Here is a 24,380-nt window from a genome sequence, read left to right on the forward strand (position 1 = left end):
GCGGCTTGGGTCAAGACACTGTTTTGTACGATCTGCTGTTTCGGAAGGAGATAGATTACTTCGTCCATCTAATTGAGAGGCAGCTGCTGCCTCTAAGACCTCTGCTTCAGCTATGGCTGAAGCTACATCTCGCTCTTGTTGCAGTAACTCAATAGACGCTTCCAGTTTAGCTTTTTCTAGTCTTAAAGTCACTTCTTTCTCTGCAAAGCTGAAACGAGCCTTTGCTGCTTCAGCTTTTGCTCTTGCCTTGGCTGCAGCAGAATCAGTTGAACTCGTCCCTGAACGAGTCTTGAAGGTAGCTGATTTGTCGGATGGCGCCTTCTCCATCTGCTTCTGGTCGGCCATAGTTGCTTGCGTTGACCAAGTGACGAATGCTGGAACACTGCTGTATGCCTTGCTGCTCGAGGCGTAGTAGTGGTCAGCGTAGATTCACTTTAGTCGTGTGGATGACCGCCGGGTCCAGCCTAGATGCCGTCGGACCAGTGTGGATGTCGCCGCGTCAACGTGGATGCCGTCGGACCAGCGTGGATGTCGCCACGTCAGCGTGGATGCCGCCGTTTTACTGTGCCGTTATAGCGAGGAACACCTTTCTTATATCAATGACTCTGCAGACGTGGCTGTTGTCAAAGCAGGTTTACTGGTAATCAAAAGGGTAAAACTGTGAAAATCAGAAATGAAATACAATTACAAAATGTATAAACAAATTGTACATCACATTATGCTGTATATAAGCATCCTAGACGCCATCTTAACCACTCTCATGTTCGTGAGTAGCAAGCTACAAACAACACTGCTACGGGCCATTTGAAAATTACAGCCGGCAAATATACATCAAACCAAACAATTCCGCTTTTAAACACAAATGAATTATACGCACCGGCGATGCAACCTCGAAATAAAGATATGTGCGATCTCTCAGGACGGCAGAGAAACGTGCGTCGTCGTGCGTCATTGTCGTCTATTTGCAATACTGCACGTCACTTCCGCATTGTAAAAAAAAAAAGGCACATTAGTTGTAGTTACCCGTAATTTTAATTTTAATTGGCTGCCAGGATGGCCGAGTGGTCTAAGGCGCCCCGTTCGTGACCCAGTCTACCCAGGAGGCCTGGGTTCGAATCTCGAATTTCCCATTGTGGGACTAATAAAGGGCAAATTATTATTATTATTATTATTATTTCCTCTAGAGAGCACCAAAGGCATTTGAATATGTTCAAACAGTCTCAGAACACCGACACACAGAAACAAACACAACTTTTACTGCGTAACAGAACAATGTCTCTGCTGAGAGCCTCAAGCTTCTCCTTCATCCTCTGAGTCTTCTTCTGCTTTTGATCCCTCACAGCAGACAAGCTGGACTCCTCCTCGACCTGCAGGAAGCGACGAAGCTCCTCAAAATCCTTCTTAATTTTATTTTCAACCTGCTCGCTCTGGACCTTAATGTACGTCGCTTGTTCGTTGCAGTTGTCTCTTATCTAAAAAATTTTCAGTCTTTTCTTCATGTCCTTCAGGCCTTCCTGGACTGTCTCTTTGTGACCTTTGACAACCTCACAAAAGGGATGAAATTTGTGGCCAGTGTGGATTTCTGCATCTCTGCAGATGAGGCACACAAGCTCCTGGTGGTCCAAACAGAAGAGTTTCAGTTTCTTCCTGTGCAAGCTGCATCTCTCCTCCGCCTCCACTGAGGCTTGCGAAAAAGCCTCACACACATTCCTCAGGGCCAGGTTTGAAGGAATATCCATCGAACTCAACTCAGTCCTACAGACCGGACACGATCAATCTCCTTTCTGCTCCCACCACTGCAGCTCACACGTGCGACAGAAGCTGTGACTACAAGGCAGCACGACAGGATCTTTAAAGACGTCCAAACAGGTCGGACATTGGAGAATGACCCCAACATGGCTGGCCATATTATTCGCAAAGACACCGACTCCGTCAATAAGCTTCCAACGTTCACTCTCAGGAGAGCCACTGTGCGTCTGCCTCAGTCACAAGTGGACAGATGATTTGACATCCTAAAAAAGTCCAAAGTGAACTTCCTGGAGCTGTGCTTCTGTTGCCAGAGTTCAATCGATGACACTTGGACTTGAATTGTATTGAACAAACGTTTATGTCTTTATTATCGTACAACTGCAATTAGCCAGGTACCAAAGTGCAACATTAAACGAGATAACGGCCGGCGAAGGGAGTGTCAGGTCAAGAAGTTGCTCAAGTCGAAAGAATATTCAGACTCACTGCATGATCGTAAAACTGATAATTTTGTCCTATTCAGATGCTCTCATAGTGCAGTGGCGGGGGGGGGGGGGACCTACTCAAATCATCGACTTCCTGTTTGCCCAGACAGTGCCTCAATGGTTTCAAAATGCAAGTCGAGTGTGAAACAGATGAGAATCACTGATTTCATCCAAACCAATCAGAAATATTTAAACAAATTCTTGTGGGGATTGTTGGAATTTTAACTATAAATCTGGACCAAAAGTTTACCAAATTGTTCGACTTAGTTATCTGACTCCATTAATTGTTAACCAAACACGACCTACATTCATCCAACAATTATGCGTGCTCGGTTTGAGAGAGAAATGACCAGGAAGCCGGCAATTCCACACGGGAGCGGATTTATTCCGAACAGCAGATCTAGTACAAAGTCTGGGGCTCGGTCCCTCTCAGGACAGTTCTGCGCGTCTCTGTATCCAACAGAAGACGAGTGTTCAAGTGTTCATATTTTTCCATTCTTTATGAGTTTGCATATTCAAATTGCTTTCGTTCCAGGCCCCAGGTTGGCAGGCGTGTTGACAGATAATAATCCTGCATGCAAATGCAGGAAAAATGATGAGAACGGAGATCAGTTGTTGCAAGTTCGGTAGGAGAAACGTAAACGTCCCACTGCTGTTGCAGCAGCGGCTTCTCGGAGCATAAGCGGAAGTGACGTAGGGGCTGGCGCGTCATCATGGTGGGATGCAGTTATTTTGTTTTTAAAAAATTATCAACTGACTTGAAATATTATATAGAATATATATTAAAATAGAACAGCCAGGTGTAAAAACAAGCACAGAGGCAAAGAAATATATTTGAAAAATACGTGCTTAAAGCATGACGTCATTAGCCAGCGCGTAGCTTCCGAAGGATCTGGACCACATTCACCGACCCGTCCACACCGGAACAAAAACAACCACCGCTAAATTTTTCTGATTTAGTGTAGAACTGACTGTAATTTTCTCAAAGGATGTCCAGTGCTACTCTAAAGGACTACGACATAATTCATTAAGTCTTTGTGTCCCGATAACCTCATCTTCGCGCGTTGATGCTTTTCGGCGTAGTTAGCTTAGCTTGTTAGCTAGCTAGCCGCTAACGAAAAGAGGCACATGACTCATCGCCAAGCAGAGATCAAGTGCGGGTTTTTTGGAATTATCATTTGAAAATGTGTGAAAGAACGACACCCAAGTACAAAGAGGAACTTTGTGGAATAAAAGAAGAGAACGAGCAACATCTTCAACTGCTGGACGAAGTTAGCAAGCAGCCTCGTGTTGTGCCACTCAAAGCAGGTTTGTACACGTCTTACTCTCATTTGCTTTGTATAGAACGACTTTCTATCGTTAGAAATATGCATCACAACATTAAGTTGTTTGGGGACATGCGTTCACGGTTATTGCCGTTTTATTTTTTAATATTGACTTCTACTTGTCGGTTTGCTGAACATTTGTTTATGCCAAATGAAATCAGTGCAGAAAATAAATGCCAAAGAATAACCAAGAGTGGGGGGTCAACTCCATGTTTTTTCCAGTATAAAATTTGAACTGATTATTGAACAGTTTACATTTTACTTATTTTCCATCTTTTTCATGCAATTCTTGACAGAAGGAATTCTGCCTGACTCTAAAAAATGTACACACTGCGGCGAAAACATCAATGGCGATTGATCAATTGTAGTGGATAAAACACCAAATGTTAAGTTTTAAAAAAAGCAAGTACGTATTGGTCTTATTTATTTATGAACTTTGTACAGGCTTGGTCGGGTGAGAGTCAATGAACCTCGGGTGGCCCTGCACTGTTTTGTGCACGTGTGCGTAGTTTCACCCCATCCAAACATTTTAAATATATTTTATGCATCCATCCAGGGTTGCACGGATCTCATCAGTGAAGAAGCGCATGCTGCAAGGAATGCATCTGCATCTTTGGCTTACTATGGGCTTAAAAAGGCTGAACGTCACAACCCCCTTTTCCACCAACAAGTCCAGGAACATTTAGTTCTATCTCTTAATGCAAAATGAAATACTTGTAAACATATTTCACTTGAAGGATTCCTATTTTATCAATGACATTATGTTGCGATGGCCCACAGTGGTCTGCATCAATAAGTTCGGGTCCCACAACAGGTGTTCCATCAGACGCACACAATAGCCTGCGTGTGCTAACTTCAGCTCGCTTCCAGAAACGTCTGTGGCCATGTCAGGAATGAAATTGGGCATCAAAAGGGAGGTTTACATCGTAGGACGTAATTTTGTGAAATGTCCCCATGGTCCGGTCAAAGTTGGGGTCGCACGCATTGCTCCATGTGCGGCAGGCGCAAGTCAAGGTAGCATTGTTGAAACAATATAAGACAAAGTCGCTGCATGAGCTTTGACTTGACCAAACAAAATGTGTGTTTGTCTTTGTGTCCTACAGACGTCAGTGAATACGATCTCCGTTCTGTGAAAGAGGAGCAAGACTTGACTCACATCAAAAAGGAGGAGGAGGAGGAGGATATCAACAAGTCACCACTGAACGTTGTCCCTATAAAGACTGAAGATGAAAACAAGGATGAGAGTGAGGACAACCAAGGGGCGGAGCCTACAAGCAGCAGTTCAAGTCATCACGTGACAACAGAAGGTGATGAAGACCACCGGGGGCCATCACAAGTACATAATGAGGACACATTATCAGATGCTCATGACGATGATGATGATGATGATGGGCAAGCCAAAGGTGAAAGGGCATGTCACACTGACAGTTGGGTATGTTCTCACTGTGGGAAATCATTAACCTCAAAATTCTCTTTAAAACTGCACACAAGAACACACAGTGGAGAAAAACCTTTTTCCTGCTCAGTTTGTGGAAAAAGCTTCTCTCAAAAGGCAAATTTAACAAGTCACGCAAGAACACACAGTGGAGAAAAACCTTTTTCCTGCTCAATTTGTGGAAAATGCTTCTCTCAAAAGGCGAGTTTAACAGAACACACAAGAACACACACTGGAGAAAAACCTTTTTCCTGCTCAGTTTGTGGCAAGAGTTTCTCTCATAAGATAAGTTTAACAAAACACACAGCAACACACAGTGGTGAAAAACCTTTTTCCTGCTCAGTTTGTGGCAAGAGTTTCTCTCAAAAGGCAAATTTAACAAGTCACACAAGAATACATAGTGGAGAAAAGCCTTTTTCCTGCTCAATTTGTGGCAAAAGCTTTTCTGGAAAGTCAATTTTAACAGAACACACAAGAATACACAGTGGTGAAAAACCCTTTTCCTGCTCAGTTTGCGGAAAAAGTTTCTCTCGAAAGTCACAATTAACAGCGCACTCAAGAACACACAGTGGTGAAAAACCTTTTTCCTGCTCAGTTTGTGGGGAAAGCTTTTTTATAAAGGCAAGTTTAACAAGCCACACAAGAAAGCATACTGGAGAAAAACCTTTTTCCTGCTCAATTTGTGCCAAGAGTTTCTCTCAAAAGTGACATTTACGAAGCCACGCAAGAACACACAGTGGAGACAAGCCATTCAGTTGCAGCGTTTGTGCTAAAAAATTATTTTCTAAAAAGGGTGCTGAGAGACACAATTGTGCTGGTGAGAATTGCAGCGATCCTTGAAGCTTAAAAAAAAGACCAAAAGAACTGAAGGGACTGACTCTTTGTGTTAAGAATGAAATATGATAAATTTAATTTTGCAAAGCTTTTTTATTGACATTAAGCCAATGTGATGAGTGTCAGAAGAACCAACGTGTCTGAGTGATGATGAGTTTTTTTTGTTTTTAAGATCAAGCATTATAAATAAAATTAATTGCCTTTGCCTGGAACAACATTTTTTAACATTATGCTTTTCAGTTGTCATTTTAATTGTACTTAATGGAAAAGTTGTGAGAAGAAACTGTGCTTATGAAATCGGTGCCTTCCACAATCATCAATAAAATCACTTGTTCCACTTGCTCAACTGGCCTTCATTACGCTGTGTGAAAAGGTGAAAAACTGAACTAGAAGTTGAACTATAAAAAGAACCAGACAGAGAAACGCAAATCATCTCAGTTTCTCTTGAAGGTTTTGGAATGTCAGGAGTTGGCAATCTGATGGCGACTGGAGTCAGCGTTTATTTGTCACCACGAAGGAGATGATCCCCATCACGCAGTTCGTTGCTGCGCCTCTGAATACTGAAATGAAATATTTAAGTACTTAAATAAATGCTAAGATATTTTTTTACACTCTAACATTTAAATAATAAAATAGTGAAACATTTCAATTTGAAATTCGCAAACACATACAGAGTAAATTAAATTCATAATAATATAGAAACATTTACTCAATATTGAACACATTTAGGAATCCTAATTTTGAAAGATAAAAAAAAATTCTTAAATCAAATTTTAAGTATTAATTTAATTTCAATAAATATTTGGGTACATATTTAAATGAGCAAATATTTTGACAAATACTCAAGATTGAGATAAAAAGTATTTAAAAATATTTGTATATTTTTTACATGTTAAAATAATTGAAGAAACGTTGTAATCTCAATCTAAAGGATCTAAATCAAGAAGAGCAAAACATTCCGTTAAAAATAGTGTCTGGGCATTTTTGTTTGTCATGACATGCAATGATTTTTTTTTTTAATAACTTGAGGTATTCATCCAACTGTTGATGTGGGGCTTGCCTTGAGGTATTTACCTCAATGGATAAAATGTTTTGCAAGTGAAATTAAATTGTTCCCAAAAAGTCCATGTCCTTCTCTCCACTAACTATACTTCAACTTTAGTGGACGACATCCTCACATTGTCCTTTTTTTCTTTCTCTCCTAATTTTTGTTGTTCAACGATGCACTTTTTGTATTCAATATGTGCCAAAGTTGTTTGCGTATCGATATTTTCAAATTTATTTCAGAAAAAAAAGTACCATGGCGCCATCTAACGACGAAGACGCAAATGCACAACTCCGAGTGGTGACGTATGCTTATTAAAAATGAATAAAACAAACAAAAAAAACGTTTATAGAAGCATATAGATCTCAAGGGACAATATTATTGAACCAAACAATGATATTTGAAAACAAAATTTTTTTTTGAATTATCATAAATACAATAAGAGCAGCATGTTAGATTGCAGAAGACCCTTCTTTCGACTGTTTTTGAGTCTTCCCGGACGACGCACTGTTGTGAAATGCGATTGGACAGTAAACAGCCAATCAGAATCAGCCCTAGTGTCCGACTCCTGATTGGTTAATAATTGTGGCACAGTTTGCATCGTAAGCGTAAAAATGTGTTTCGTCCCGGAGAGGAGAGAGAAGCCGGAAGAGTTGCTCTTTTTGTGGAACCCACGCAGAGACAGTTCAACACCCGTTTTGGATCGGCTCATACTCAAGCACATTTTGGAAGGACTTCAATAAATTTGTCAGTTTATTTCTTTATAAAGACTTTTCTTTAAAGTGGGAAAATGTTGTTTTCTGTTACTTTTAGAAAAGTGGTGCTCAATATGCTTTTTTTCATTCATTTCATTTATTTTCTAATACTTAGTGCTAGGTTTTTATTCATAAATGTAAGTTTGGCAATCAGAAACCGACCTTTTCAAATTTTCACACTGACACTGTTTTCGATAATAGACTTTGATATGACTCTACTAACACAAAGGCTCAGAAGAAAGGCCAGTGGAACAAGTGATTTTATTGATGACTGTGGAAGGCCCCGATTTCATCAGCACCGTTTCTTCTCACACCTTTTCCATTAAGTGCGATTAAAAAGACAATAGAAAAGCATAATGTTAAAAAATGTTGTTCCAAGCAAAGGCAATTAATTTTATTTACACGTTTGATGTAAACACACAAAAAAAACTCATCATCACTCAGACACATTGCTTCTTCTGGAACTGATCACATTGGCTTAATGTCAATAAAAAAGCTTTGAAAATTCAATATATCATATTTTCTAAATCACATTTACATCTTACCACGAAGAGTCAGTTCCTTCAGGTTTTTTTATTGTCTTTTTTTAAGCTTCAAAGATCGCTGCTATTCTCACCAACACAATTGTGACTCTCAGCACCCTGTTTAGTGAAGATTTCTTTAGCACAAACACTGCAACTGAATGGCTTGTCTCCACTGTGTGTTCTTGTGTGGACTGTGAACGTTGACTTATGCAGGAAGCTTTTGCCACAAACCGAGCAAGAAAATGTTTTTTCTCTACTGTGTGTTTTTGTGTGCGGTTTTAAAGTCAACTTTGAAGTTAATGAGTCAGTGTGACATGCCCTTTCACCTTTAGTTTGCCCATTATCATCATCATCATCATCATCATCGTCACGAGCGCCTGATAATGTGTCCTCATTTTGTGCTTGTGATGGCCCCCAGTGGTCTTCATCAACTTCTGTTGTCACGTGATGGCTTGAGCTGCTGCTTGTAGGCTCCGCCCCACTGTTGTCCTCACTCTCATCCTTGTTTTCATCTTCAGTCTTTATCGGGACAAAGTTCAGTGGTGACTTGTTAATCTCCTCCTCCTCCTTTTTGATGTGAGTCAAGTCTGGCTCCTCTTTCACAGAACAGAGATCATTTTGTCTGACGTCTGCAGGACACAGAAAGACAAATTTCGTTTGGTCAAGTCAAACCTCATGCGGCGACTTTGTCTTATATTGTTTCTACCGTGCTACCTTGACTGAGAAATGCGTGCGACCCCGATTTGGACCGGACCATGGGGACATTTCACAAAATTCCGTCCTACGATGTAAACCTCCCTTTAGCAGCACAGCTGTGATAAACGAGCATTTAAAAAGGAAGCACGTTGCGGCTGATGCCCGATTTAATTCCTGACATTGTCACAGACGTTTCTGGAAGCGAGCTGAAGTTAGCACACACAGGCTATTGTGTGCGTCTGATGGAACACCTGTTGCTGGACCCTAACTTATTGATCGGGGCCATCGCAACATTATGTCATTAATAGAATAGGAATCCTTCAAGTGAAATATGTTTACAAGTATTTCTTTTTGCATTAAGAGATAGAACTAAATGTTCCTGGGCTTGTTGGTGGAAAAGGGCATTGTGACGGTCTCCCTCTTTTAACCCATAGTAAGCTAAAGATGCAGATGCATTCCTTGCCGCATGCGCTTGTTCAGTGATGAGATCCGTGCAACCTTGGATGGATGCATTAAATTTATTTTAAATGTTTGGATGAGGTGAAACTATGCACACGTTCACAAAACAGTGTAGAGCCACGTCAATCTCAACAAATCCGCACTTGATCTCTGCTTGGCGATGAGTCGTGTGCCTCTTTTCGTTAGCAGCTAGCTAGCTAACAAGCAGCTAAGCTAACAACTAAGCTAACTACGCCGAAAAGCATCAACGCGCGAAGATGAGGTTATCGGGACACAAAGACTTAATGAATTATGTCGTAGTCCTTTAGAGTAGCATTGGACATTCTGTGAGAAAATTACAGTCAGTTCCACACTAAATCAGAAGAATTTAGCGGTGGACTGTTTTTGTTCCGGTGTGGAGGGTCGGTGGATGTGGTCGAGGTCGAAGATGCGCGCTTGCTAATGACGTCATGCTTTAAGCGCGTATTTTTCAAATATATTTATAATATTATGTATATTTCCTTGCCTCTGTGTTTTGTTTTTTACCCCTGGATGTTCTATTTTAATATATATTTTATATAACATTTTAATCGGTTCACAAAATAACTAAATAACGCGATATTTGCGAGTCATCGCTCGCGTCACTTCCGCCTATGCCCCGAGAAGCCGCTGCTGCAACAGCAGTAGGACGTTTACGTTTCTCCGACCGAACTTGCAACAATGCTGTGGTTCAATCGGGCTGCAAGATTGTATGAATATAATGTCTGCATATACTAGCAGTGCTTCTCAGTTATTTCACGCCCGCCCCTACCAAGAAGAAAAAGATTCACGCCCCCCCACCACCAATTGTTTTTCTGTCTTTGTAGATTGATATTAGATTGTCAATCAAATATCCCTTAACTAAGCTAAATTGATAAGAAATATAATTTTGAGAACGATTATCGTAAGCATCTCGAAACTCAGTACTCTGTTGTGCAAATATTGATGATAGGACAAATATTTGTCATGTCATTGTTGGAGTTGGGTTACTGTGGAAATGAGAAGTAGTTAGTAAATCAACCTTCAAAAGCCAAACTTACTCCAATGCGTGTTCGTTTTTTGTATTCAAGAAGAAAAGGGTCAAATAAAGACTCAACAACTGATTAGAGTTCCGATATTTAGTTTCTTCAATTTCTGGAGTTCAGGTAATAGTACAAAGACAGATATCTGGGCGTCTTTTTCTTAATCTCACGAGAAACTGCACTTGGCGAGCACAGTCGAAAAATGCGCGCCATCTTTCAGCCCAGCTTCAGATTTTATAGGAGTTTTTTTTATGTCAAGGGTAATGTAGGTTGAATCGGTCGTCCTCGCTCCCTCCCACGGCACGGGTCCACATCCAAGGGAAGGTCCTCCCCAGGTTAGTCTGGATAGTTGATTCCCTTCTGGTCCCCAAGACTGGCACGCCAAGGCTGGCAGTCTCTCCGTCTCTCTCCCCGCTGGCATTCCTCTGTAATCTTGTCGGTGTGCATGTGTGCGTGTATGTGCACGTGCATGTGCAAGTGTAAGTACGTGTCTGTGTGTATGCATGCGTATGTGCATGTGGTCCGATCTCCAATTGTTATGTCTTTCAGAATGTGTTTTTGCTATAGCGTCTATGTGAGTCCTCCAGTGCCAAATTTGGTATGTTTGCATCCCTACAGCCAATGTGGAGAATGTGCTTTGTCGTATTTGTCCATGAAATGCTGTGAATGTGAGGGCAGCTCATGGAAATGCTATGTAGGCAAATTTGTTCTCACGACTGAGAATTTCAATAAAGTTCACACATTTAAACTAAGTACTATAAATTTAGCATATAAGAATAATATAATAAATCAGTAAACATCATGACTACAATCCCAGTCAATCCTATCTATGCACAGTACTTCTACTTTCATCTGATAAATGCTTTTCGTTTCATCAATGTTTAACATATTCAGTAAATATGAACCTGCTAAATTAAATAATTGACCTTCTGTCCTGTAAGTGTTTAAAATAATGCCAGCAATCATAATACAATCCTTCGTTTACCATTGCAGTCGTCTTATCATTGCAGCATTTTATTAATTTCCCCTCTGGAACATGGACAGACATTCGGAGTGTTTCCTTACACTTGTATATGTTGTGGGATGTAAGTGTGTATATACATGGGGATTGTGTATATACGTATATACAGTGTATATTTGCATGCTTTTTCTGAATGTCTGCTGCTAATGTCATACATTAACGGCTACATTGCACCACCGCCTCTGTGTGATCCATATCTTTGCCGTCGTAACACTGCAAATTTACCCATTGTGGGACTATTAAAGGACATCTTTATCTTTAAAAACCTTGTCTTGGTGCTTGCTAAATAATTTTCCATAAGATTAAGATTGAACAAAATGGTGAAACAAAAATTTAAAAATTAAATACTGTAACGATTAAACATTGAATACTAAATTATTCCTAAAAGAGTTCAATGAATCTTGAAATTAATAGTGAATTATTGTAGTTTAATGAATACTGAAACGAATAATGAAATATTAAAGTACTTTAAATAAATACCGAAATCATTTTCGAACACAATAACAGTTAGGTAATAAAAGAGTGACATATTTTAATTTAAAATTCGCAACCACATCACAACATGGTGAAAAACCCTGTAAAGAGGCAAACATGTTGTCATAAAGTATCACTTTATCATGTCAACTGTTAATAATAGGGAAATACATTTGAAATACTCTCCAACCGACGACATGGTGTCAGATGTATAAACAAAACCAGCAACAAAAGTAAAATTCAATACATCTCTCAAGTTCATATTTGGGAACAAAAATGTTTGTTCATGTGCACACGGTTCAAATCGTACGTTTTTCCAATGTTGAGAAGAAGATAACAATGATTTGCATCGTAAATGGTGACATCTGTCGGTGAGTTGGTGACAGTGCTCCACACAGCCAGCAGCCAATCATATCACAGCGGGGTGTGTCCTGTTCTTCCGCTCTAGTGCCGAACAGTCTGCGGTTTTCTCGAAGGAAAAAAACGACGCCATCTTTCATTCGTCTCGTCGAACAAAGAGAAGCACGCGAGTTATCGCCAAGCAGAGATCAAGTGCGGATTTGTTGAGATTGGCGTTTGAAAATGTGTGCTAGAACGACACCCAAGTACAAAGAGGAACTTTGTGGAATAAAAGAAGAGAACGAGCAACATCTTCAACTGCTGGGCGAAGTTTGCAACCAGCCTCGTGTTGTGCTACACAAAGCAGGTTTGTATACGTTTTACTCTCATTTGCTTTGTAAAGAACAACGTTAAAAATATGCATCACAACATTAAGTTGTTTGGGGAAATGCGTTCAAGGTTATTGCCGTTTTATTTTTAAAAATTGCATTTTACTTGCCGGTTTGCTGAACATTTGTTTATGCCAAATGAAATCAGTGCAGAAAATGGATGCCAAAGAATAACCAATAGTGGGGGGTGAACTCCGTGTTTTTTTCCCCAGTTTAGAATTTGAGCTGATTATTTAACATTTTACATATTCCAGTTGTTATATGTTGTTAAAGAAATTAAGTTGGTCGTGTCATCATGTTTCAAAACTATGCTGACAGATGTCGTGTATTTTTATATACACACTGATAAAAATTTTGGGGCTGATCTACTTAGAAAATGGAAGGTAACCTTTTGCATCACACATTTATGTTTATAAAGCAAGGACAGTGCTTGTTTCATCTACTTAATTTCTTGTGCATAAGAAATCGGTTTTGTAAAGTCTACTTAATTTTACATGTCAAGTTAGTTTAAATTTTGCAAGTGAAGTCAACTTAATTCTGCAAGTTTGTTAACTACATTAGTAAATGCAACCTAACTATTCAAGTTAACTTACTTGGAAAATTAAAACTAACCTGACTTGCAAAGTTAAGTGGATTTTACTTGCAAATCTAATTTCTTCCACACAAGAAATGAAGTAGCCTTTACAAAACAATTCTTGCACTATCTACATAAAAATGTGATGCAAAAAGTTACCTTACATTTAGTAAGTAGATCAAGCACACCATTTTGTGTCATGCTGGGTCTACTTTAAATATTAAGTATGTGACACCTGTTGGGCCATCCACTGATCACTCAAAATATGTTTCCAAGGCCAAGGGTCAACATGACTATGAATGAATTCCAACAACTGATTAATCAAATAATTGGTAACAATTAAATTATAAACTATTTTTGTAAAGGACAAACGGGCAATCATTAGTGCGGCCCCAACACTATACATATGAACAACGTGTCAAACCATGCATGTATAATTTTGTGACTTAATTCAAAACAAAACTTGGAATTTCTTGAGTTTATATAAGCATATTTATTTGACAAGAAAATATTTTTTGTTATGAACAGTGAGGGTGAAGGTAAGACGTGGCAAAGTTAAATACATTGAAAGGACATGTTCATTCATAATCGATGTTTGTCTCAAAAATTAACTCACCTAATATCCGTTCATCGAACACCAACCAAACATCCATCCTATGCTTGTGGATGTTTTTATTAAATTCTGTTAAAAATAATTATAATTTTGTCACCATTTAAATAGAGAAATCTAAGATCATAAAAGAATGAATGCATGTTCCGTGGAATGTGATTTGTCAACACGGAAAAGCTCTGAGTGATGAAAACGTTAACATATGGTTCAGGAACAGGTCTCTTTGACGGCAAAAGTCTGACTATGGTAAACAATTGATAATTAGACCTCAATGAAGTGATTGTGCAGTTGAAAAAGTTCATATATTGACTGTGCAAAGCTAAAGTGAGAAACTAGGATTAACTATTTGGCAAACACGAGAACGTATTCAGTCTCGAGGAAGACTGAATGCAGAAAAATTGCAATAAGAAGAACAATAAACCAGCCCAGAGTGTTACAGTGTCCTGGAAACAAAAGTTTGGGATGCCCCTGAGCGTGAAATTCCTCTCTGAACTCCTCCTTTTTGCCCCCGGCAGCAACTCATGAAACAGGGAAACTGATAAGAGATACAATTTTGTTGAAACAGAACATGCAAGGTTAAAGGTCATGCAAAAGGAAAAAAAAAAAAACATCTAATGTTCCATACTTCAGTTTGGTGACGGATGGACTACGGTAATTCAATTAATGGAACGACATTTTGAGATGGAAATGACAGGAATGTCATGAATTATCATGTTATGAGGGGACTTTTGATATACAGTAAATTGATATAAATTAAATTAGAAATTTTTAGTCTGCGCATAATCCACTTCAAATTATACTGACTCATTGGTTGAGGAAAACGGGGTTATATTCGTTCAGTGGTTCTCAATTATTTCCTGTCACGCCCCCTCTACCAAGAAGAAAATAAATTCGCGCCCCCCCACTACAGTTTTTTTACATTTCGTACTCATGTACATGTTCTTTGTATATTAATGTTAGATTGTCAATAAAATATCCCAAACAGTTATTAATACGTACCTAATATAGAAAAGACAAAAAGAGCCAGGGGGATTTGAAACAAAAATTCTATATAAATAACATAAAGCAATTTGTTGACTATACATTTTTTTTTATGTTCACAATCTGTTTGACGTCGAACCGCTTCGTTGTGATGACGTCAGCCATTTCCGTGTTCCAGCCTGAGAGCGTCTGCTAAAGTGCTCACGTAGCCATCGTCTTATTTTTTTTGGATACGTAATGGTTGCAATCCAACATTTCTGTTCATAGCTGCTGGCTCTCCGCCCGAACGCGGTTTGAGTCAGACTTCTTTTCAAAGTCGAGCGTCCATCGAAGCAATTCATTTTAGCGATTAGCACGCTTAGCGCCTCCTTGCTCGCTCTGCTGCTGCGCAAGATAGCTTGGCGCGGGGCATTTAAGGAGCGGCGAAAGAAATCACTTCCGGGTCAACGAGCGACGGGGTGACGCTTTTTTTTTGTTAATCAGTACTGCGTGAACTCGGGGCACAAACAGCTTTGACAAGCTCAAACTCGCGTTGTCTGAGATCGCCTTTTTTGGTCCCAAAACCATGCAAAAAAGCTGGTTCCCCAGGGTCCCACGCGCCCCCCTCAGCATCGCACCGCGCCTCCCCAGGGGGGCGCGCCCGACTATTTGAGAATCACTGTATTAGTTAGTTAAAAAAAGAATAGCTTAATTATAGTTGACGTGTTCATGGGGATTGAATATGAATAATAAACAGAAGACAAAACCAATTGGCATTTGTAAAATATATGTAAAATATTAAGTTTGTGAGCTCTTATGGGAGACGGGGCGAGACGCGAATGGATTGAAGCTTCCGCCAGTGACCCGTCCAATAGTGTCACCACCACTCAGCTGTGCCGGGTGACCGTCTTCGAGGGCGTGCGCCTCCCAGTTACTGACATCAAGCGAAACAATCCGTCAATGAGAAACTGCTAATCAGAATGAGTAGAACCCCCGTTTCTGCATCGATGAAAGAAAATATTGTATTGGATGGAGAAAAAGAATTGTTACACTTGCAGGTTCAGGGGGCCAAGAGTGCTAATTCACCGGGAAAGGAAAAATGAATATGGGGGGAAAAAAATAAAATAAAACCGGGGGGAAGCAGCTAATGCAGCAGCCGACGCGTGCAGCTCATTGCGTCTGCTCTTACCGTTTCCGCTGCTCCTGGGCCAGGTTCTGGTGACGCAGCGCCACAGCAGGCTTGTTGTCCGCACCGGCCGGTCAACAAGGTCACGTAAAAGAAGTAGGGGTGGTTATAGACATGGGTTGTGAGTGGGACGTGCTCTTGCTGTGGGGTCACTGGGTGATGAGCGGTCCAAACCGAGCCACTTCCTGAAATGTGCCATCCTGTGGTCCAGCGCCACGCCAGTCACAAAGAGCTCCACTAGCACGGGGGCGCCATCGCTACCCCCTCCTCCGACAACGCTTCTATGGCTTCCAAACGCACAGTTGACGCCTCAACCCGATTGGGACCACATTCCACGATAGGGGTGCCCGCGGAGCCTCAGCATTCAAGGACCGGCAAGTCTTAGCATTCCGATGACGATTGATGGACAACAGTTTTTGATGGTGGAACAAGATATTCCACGCTTTGCAAGCTTGATGAGCAACAATGAGCAACAACACTGTCACCCTTGTGGGACTCTTGAGATTGGCCGAGTCACTGCCATGGACCGAACCCGCACCTGTGAAACATTGGAATTCGAGTGGGACTGAATTTGACTGTGCACTTCCGCCGGGGGAAGCATATGTTGTCCTCCGTTCCAGTCGACTGGGCAGCTCTGAGACCAGGGTCTCCATCCTCCCGCGGGTGGTCCGTCCTGTTCCTGCTCTGGTTTGCCCAGTGAAGCCGCCTCCACCCCTTCAAACCACCAATTGGTCCTTTTCATTCAACACTGAGTTCTGATGATTTGGTTTTTCAGGATGCATTCACCCAATTCCGAGGGTCAGAAGTGCATCTTGCATTAGGATTATGTATTTGTGATGTCTACCGGTGCTGCCTCGCATGTGTGCCTTGCCCCAGAGCAGAGGAAACGCTATGAATTGTCTCTGTTCGCTGAGCCACAAATCACATTAACTATCGGTGCGCATCATCATACTAAAGATTTCGGCCCATTGGTGAAGACTTTTGGCAGAATTAATTTCAGATGTTGAATACTCCATGTCACTAGCAGGGTGTGGTGTTTCAGCACCCATTACGAATTCCTCTGTTATGAAACATTTTCTGAATTTCGACACTATGGTAGGCAGTGAATGGGTCACTCTGAAGCGAAAGCTCTGTTTGCGTCTCTGCCAGAGGGGTTGTGGACCCGGGGTCTGACTGATGTGCTCTGCTCCACAGCTTGTCCAATTTGTTTTTGCTATATCTGCAAATGTTTTTATATTATTGTGAAAGAAATTAAGTTTGTCATGTCATCATGTTTCAAAACTATGCTTACGGGTTAATAGAAGGTCACAAAAACATGGACCTCTTAAACAGGAAAACGTTAGTTCAGTGGTAAAAGAGTTGTGTCTATGCTGGCAGTTTAGCAGGAAGGCACAAAAACAGATGCACGTCTTGAACTGTGTTTGACAGGAAACCGTTTAGCACGCATTGAACAGAAGTGTGATAAAGTCAAAGTGTACATGTTTTTCCATTCTTTATGAGTTTGCATATACAAATTACTTTGCAGTGCTTCAATAAAACGCGGCACAGGAGCGGGAAAGCTTTTCTCTTTGGCGAACTGCTCCTCGCAAGTGACAAAGACAATCTTGGCTGGGTGATTTATTTGTGCAGGCGTGTCTCGTTTTTGAAAACTTCTTTGACAAATCTTGTTCAAGCAATTCCTTATGGAATGATTCAACCTGACTCTAAAAACTGCACACTGCGGCAAAAAGATCAATGGCGGTTGATGAATTTTAGTGGATAAAACACAAAGGATTAAGTTTTTTTTTTAAAATCAAGTACGTATTGGTCTTATTTATGAAATTTTTACTGGCTCGGTCAATGAACCTCCGGTGGCCCTGCACTGTTTTGTGCACATGTGCATAGTTTCACCTCATCCAAACATTTAAAATACATTGAATGCATCCATCCAGGGTTGCACGGATCTCATCAGTGAACAAGCGCATGCTGCAAGGAATGCATCTGCATCTTTGGCTTCCTATGGGCTTAAAAAGGGAGAACGTCACAACCCCCTTTTCTACCAACAAGCCCAGGAACATTTAGTTCCTGGTAATAAAGTTCCTGTGGCCCAGGTGGTTTGCATCTCTCTCACAACTCATAGTTCCTGGTAATTTTTGCAAATGACAATGATGACCGAACAATGGGAGGTGTTGTGTTACTTTGTTACTCATTACTGACACCCTATGGCTGTTATACATCATTGCGGTTACAAAATAATTCAGTGAACTCATAATGTTTTGGTGTATCTTAGTCTAATTTGAATATGCATTGGATAACTTTAAAATATACAGTCATTATTCAAATATGTCAACATGAAAGTCAGAGTGAAAGTGTTTTTGCTTAATGATTATGTGTAAGAACTTTTACTCTTCAAACATAATCTTGTTTTAAAATTTATTTAGAAACAGAAATTTTATAAATATAAAAAGGGGAATGTCGGAACGTACTAGCAGGCTAAATGTCATTTTGGGTAAAAAAAAACGTAAATCATGCAATAAATAGCCACTCTGATTCCAGGGCCCCTTTAATTCTTTTAGGGATCCAGATTATAATGGAAGCAAAAAGTACCCACGATGAAACTATCCATAAATGCAAAATGAAATACTTGAAAACATATTTCGCTTGAAGGATTCCTATTTTATCAATGACATTATGTTGCGATGGCCCCCAGTGGTCTGCATCAATATGTTAGGGTCCCACAACAGGTGTTCCATCAGACGCACACAATAGCCTGTGCGTGCTAACTTCAGCTCGCTTCCAGAAACGTCTGTGACTTTGTCCAGAATGAAATCGGGCATCAGCCGCAACGTGCTTCCTTTTTAAATGCTCGTTTATCACAGCTGTGCTGCTAAAGGGAGGTTTACATCGTAGGACGTAATTTTGTGAAATGCCCCCATGGTCCGGTCCAAGTTGGGGTCGCACGCATTGCTCCGTGTGCGGCGGGCACAAGTCAAGGTAGCATGGTAGAAACAATATAAGACAAAGTCGCCGCCTGACCTTTGACTTGGCCAAACCAAATTAGTCCTTTTGTGTCCTGCAGACGTCAGACAACATGATCTCTGTTCTGTGAAAGAGGAGCCAGACTGGACTCGCATCAAAAAGGAGGAGGAGGAGGAGGAGATCAACAAGTCACCAGTGAACGTTTTCCCGATAAAGAGTGAAGATGAAAACAAGGATGAGAGTGAGGACAACAGAGGGGCGGAGCCTCCAAGCAGCAGCTCAAGACATCACGTGACAACAGAAGGTGATGAAGACCACTGGGGGCCATCACAAGCACAAAATGAGGACACATTATCAGACACTCATGACGATGATGATGATGATGATGGGCAAGCCAAAACTGAAAGGGCATGTCACACTGACTCATTAACCTCAAAGTTGTCTTTAAAACGACACACAAGAAACCACGGTCAAGAAAAACCTCTTTTTTGCTCAATTTGTGGCAAAATTTTCTCTCGAAAGTTTCATTTGACAATTCACACAAGAACACACAGTGGAGAAACATCTTTTTGCTGCTCAGTTTGTGGCAAAAGCTTTTCTTTAAAGTCAAATTTAAAAACACATACACGATTACACACTGGAGAAAAACCTTTTTCATGCTCAGTTTGTGGAAAATGCTTCTCTCAAAAGGCAAGTTTAACAGAACACACAAGAACACACAGTGGCGAAAAACCTTTCTCCTGCTCAGTTTGTGGCAAAAGCTTTTCTGGAAAGTCAAATGTTACAAGTCACATAAAAACACACAGTGGAGAAAAAAACTTTTCCTGCTCAGTTTGTGGCAAAAGCTTTTCTTTAAAGTCAAATTTAACAAGTCACATAAAAACACACACTGGAGAAAAAAACGTTTCCTGCTCAGTTTGTGGCAAAAGATTTTCTTTAAAGTCAAATTTAACAAGTCACATAAAAACACACACTGGAGAAAAACCTTTTTCATGCTCAGTTTGTGGCAAGAGTTTCTCTCAAAAGTCAAGTTTAAAAGAACATATAAGAACGCACTGTGGAGAAAAAACCTTCGCCTGCTCAGTTTGTGGCAAAGGATTCTCTCTAAAATCAACTTTAACAAAACATAGAAGAATACACAGTGGAGAAAAACCTTTTTCCTGCTCAGTTTGTGGAAAATGCTTCTCTGTAAAGTCAACGTTAACAAGCCACACAAGAACTCACAGTGGAGAAAAACCTTTTTCCTGCTCAGTTTGTGGTAAAAGCTTCTCTCAAAACTCAACGTTAACAAGCCACACAAGAACACACAGTGGAGAAAAACCTTTTTCCTGCTCAGTTTGTGGAAAATGCTTCTCTGTCAAGTCAACGTTAACAAGCCACACAAAAACACACAGTGGAGAAAAACCCTTTTCGTGCTCAGTTTGTGGCAAAAGTTTCTCTGACAAGTCAAGTTTAACAAAACACAAAAGAACACATACTGGAGAAAAACCCTTTTCCTGCTTGGTTTGTGGTGAAAGCTTTTCTATAAAGGCAAGTTTAATAAGCCACACAAGAAAGCACACTGGAGAAAAACCTTCTTCCTGCTCAGTTTGTGGTAGACGCTTCTCTGTAAAGTCACATTTACAAATGCACACAAGAACACACAGTGGAGAAAAACCTTTTTCCTGCTCAGTTTGTGGCAAGAGTTTCTCTCAAAAGTCGAATTTAACAAGCCATACAAGAACACACAGTCGCGACAAGCCATTCAGTTGCAGCGTTTGTGCTAAAACATTCTCCACTAAACATAGTGCTGAGAGACACAATTGTGTTGGTGACAAAAGCAGCGATGCTTGAAGCTTAAAAAATGACAAAAAAACTGAAGGAACCGACTCTTTGTGGTAAGATGTGAATGTGATTTTCAATAAAATATGATGAAATTGAATTTTGCAAAGATCTTTTATTGACACAAAGCCAATGTGATCAGTGCCAGAAGAACCATTGTGTCTGAGTGAGGATGAGTTTTTTTGTGCATTAACATCAAACATTATAAATGAAATTAATTGCCTTTGCCTAGAACAACATTTGTTAACGTTATGCTTTTCAGTTGTCTTTTTAATCGTACTTAATGGAAAAGGTGTGAGAAGAAACGGTGCTTATGAAATCGGTGCCTTCCACAATCATCAATAAAATCACTTGTTCCACTTGCTCAACTGGCCTTCATTACGCTGTGAAAAGGTGAAAAACCGAACTCGAAAAAGAACCAGAAAGAGAAATACAAGCATTCTCAGTTTCTCTCAAAGGTTTTGGTATGTCAGGAGTTGGCAACTTGATGGCGACTGGAGTCAGCGCTGGTTTTCTCGCTGTGTTTAGCTGGCTCGTATATGTATGGTCCATTGAACAAAACTCAAACTCTTCAAATATCCCCTCACATACATTTAATATTTCACTTTCTGAATAAATTTCTGACTTGCTAAAAACACTTTCTAGGTTGAGCTCTATCAAGTGTTTGGGGTTTGTTGCTAAGCAGAATCTCACTTTGGAAAAACTATAATTTTGTCAAATACAGTAATACCCCGCTACTTCGCGGTTCACCTTTCAAGAGTTCAGTGCTTCGCGGGTCTAAAAATAATTCGGGGGCATTGTAGTTTCGCCGAGCGGCACGAGGGGGCGCTGGAGCGGTTAGACGGCCGGCGTGCGCCGAAGAGGAGAGTGGACGAAGAAGAAAATGGACGAAGAAGAGAGTGGACCAAGAAGAGCACGTTCCCCCGGGCACGATTTGGGGCGACGTTTCGCGCGGTTCGGACCGTACCAGAGCTCCGGCCGGCGTGCGTGGCAGTTAAGCCGTAGAGGAGCACCTTCCCCGAGCACGGGCGGTGCCAACCGGCCCCTAAGTTTAACCGAATGGAAGCTCCGGGGGAGGAGGGCATGCTCGCGTCACAGTTAAGCCGAATAGGAGCACCTTCCGCCCGGGCACGAGCGGGGCGACATTTCGCTCCGTTCGGGACCGTACGAGAGCTCCGGAGGAGGCCGGCCGGCGTGCGTGGCAATTACGCCGAAGAGGAGCACCTTCCGCCCGGGGCACGAGCGGGGCGAAATGAAACCGAGTTCAACCGAACGGAGACACGCTTCGGGGGAGCAGGTCCGGCGTGCGTGACAATTAAGCCGAAGAGGAGCACCTCTTCCGCCCGGGCACGAGCGGAGCGCGAGGCTGTCAGTTATGAATGAATAAAGAAATAAATGAAGAATGCCACCTTTCATTTCACTGTCATGATCCGTGCCTGTCATGCAGCGTGTGTTTTTGTTTTTTCAGCTGTGTGGGCGTTCCTCCAGCGATCGTCCCGCGCCATGCCGTCAGTTGCTGCGAGACGCGCCCACCAGCCCCGCACCGGATTCCCATTCACTCACTGATTACACTCACTATATAATCCACCTACACTGACTACCTGGCGTCGGATTGTTATCCTACTTGCTCATGCTCCCGTACTTCGAACGTTATCTTGTTCAAGTGTTTCTTGTTGTCGCGTTTTTCTTTCATTTCGTTATCAGCTACAGCTCGGCTCGTTTTCTGTTCTCTTTTTCTGTCGATGATTGGTCTCCTCTTATCCTTCCGTGGTAAACAATCTTCGTCAGTCATTCCTTGCCTTTTGCAAGCGTTTTTCGTTCTACAGTTATTCCCTTTTCCTGGTGCGAGTGTTCCACCAGCGCTTTACGTTCTTTCCGCCAATAGATTGGTATTATATAAATCATAGCCTCATAGTCCTAGATTGTAAATGGATACTGACTATATTGTGATTACAATAAATATCTTTGTATCACCACCTTTTTTCCCGTGAGCTGGAGGATCATAACATTCACAGGGCACACCGGACGGCGTACCAGCAGGTAAAAGTCGAAGTATTTAAATAAATACAAAAAGAAGTAATTGAATAAATACAAAAATAGTCAAGTCAAGTCAAGTCAATTTTATTTGTATAGCCCTTAATCACAGACAGTCTCAAAGGGCTTTACATAGCCACAATCGACATCCCCGATCTTAACCCCCAGGAGGGCAGGGAAAAACTCACAAAACCTCATTAGGGGAAAAGTGAGAAACCTTGAGAAGGGACCACAGATGGGGGAATCCCCCTTCCAGGATGACCAGGCTGCAATGGATGCCAACTGGGCAACATTTGACACATACAATGATGCTATGCAATAATAGATGAGATAATATAAGAGTCAATTGAATGAAGTGCTGCAGGAAGATGACTTCAGTGGAGTGGGTCCTCATCCAGGGCCGTAATATCCATGGCAGCATATCCGAAGATGAGCCTTCGATCTTGTACCGGTCAGTTGGTGTAAATTCAGTACAGCCACTTCCAAGTGAATCGCCATCAGCTAATTCGGGGAATTGGGAACAGAACAGAAAGAACAGAAATAGCAAACAGGCCAACAAGTAGTTCAATGAAGTGCTGAAATATAAGGAAATCAGAAAAGGCGCTGCATGAAAACGACTTCGGCAGAGCAGGTCCCTTCCCGGTTCGTCAGTGCCGTAATCTTCAAAGCATGTCCCCATCACCTAATTCCCAAGCAGGGGAAGGAGGGGGCAGAAAAGAGAAGAAGCGGCAGTAAACAGGCCAACAAATAATTAAATTAGATGCTAAAGTATATAAATAAGTTGATCAAATGTCGCACTGCAGGAAGACGACATCACTGGAACAGGTGCATGCCCAGTTGGTCAATGCCTTAAACTTCCTAGTGGGTCACCGTCACCTAATCCCCCAGCCGGGGAAAAAAGGGGGCAGAAAAGAGAAAAAAGCGGCAGTAAACAGGCCAACAAATAGTTCAACTAAATGCTCAAGAGTATAAATGCGTCTTTAATAGTGTTTTAAACATTTCCACTGAGGTGGCGCCTCTAATATCTGAGGGTAGTGCATTCCAAAGCATTGGTGCCCAAATAGAGAACGCTCTACCTGCAGACTTCTTTTTGGCTCGGAGGATCACGAAAAGACAAGCATTTTGTGAGCGAAGGTTTCGGGACGGAACATATGGTACCACGAGGTCAACGAGATAGGAAGGTGCTAAGCCGTGCAATATTTTAAAAGTAAGTAGCAGAACTTTAAAATCACATCTCAAGTGGACCGGAAGCCAATGCAAATTGGCAAGTATCGGGGTAATATGATCAAACTTTCTCGTCTTAGTTAAGAGTCTAGCTGCTGCATTTTGAACTAACTGCAGACTTTTAATACTCGACATGGGGAGACCCGAGAGCAAAGCGTTACAATAGTCGAGGCGAGACGTAACAAACGCATGGATTAAGATTTCCGCGTCACACGTTGATAGAATTGGGCGAATCTTAGCAATGTTACGCAGATGAAAAAACACAGTTCGAGTAATATTTTTAATGTGCATTTGAAAAGACATAGTTGCGTCAAATATAACACCGAGATTTTTTGTTGAATCCTTTTGGATAATATTACATTTATCGATATTCAGAGTGGTGTCTTTGAAAAGGTACCGATGACGCGCTGGTCCAATGATGAGCATCTCGGTTTTATCTGAGTTAA

General features: G+C 41.3%; 1 pseudogene; it reads right to left on the reverse strand.

Annotated features, from left to right (window-relative positions):
- Positions 1–1,220: 1,220 nt before the first annotated feature.
- On the reverse strand, positions 1,221–1,907 carry LOC148341755 (E3 ubiquitin-protein ligase TRIM35-like; annotated as a pseudogene).
- Positions 1,908–24,380: the final 22,473 nt, after the last annotated feature.

The sequence above is a fragment of the Idiotropiscis lumnitzeri genome, chromosome 2 (genome assembly GCF_059441095.1).
Source record: "Idiotropiscis lumnitzeri isolate Australia: NSW breed Sydney's pygmy pipehorse chromosome 2, RoL_Ilum_1.0, whole genome shotgun sequence".
In the NCBI taxonomy this organism is placed as follows: Eukaryota; Metazoa; Chordata; class Actinopteri; order Syngnathiformes; family Syngnathidae; genus Idiotropiscis; species Idiotropiscis lumnitzeri.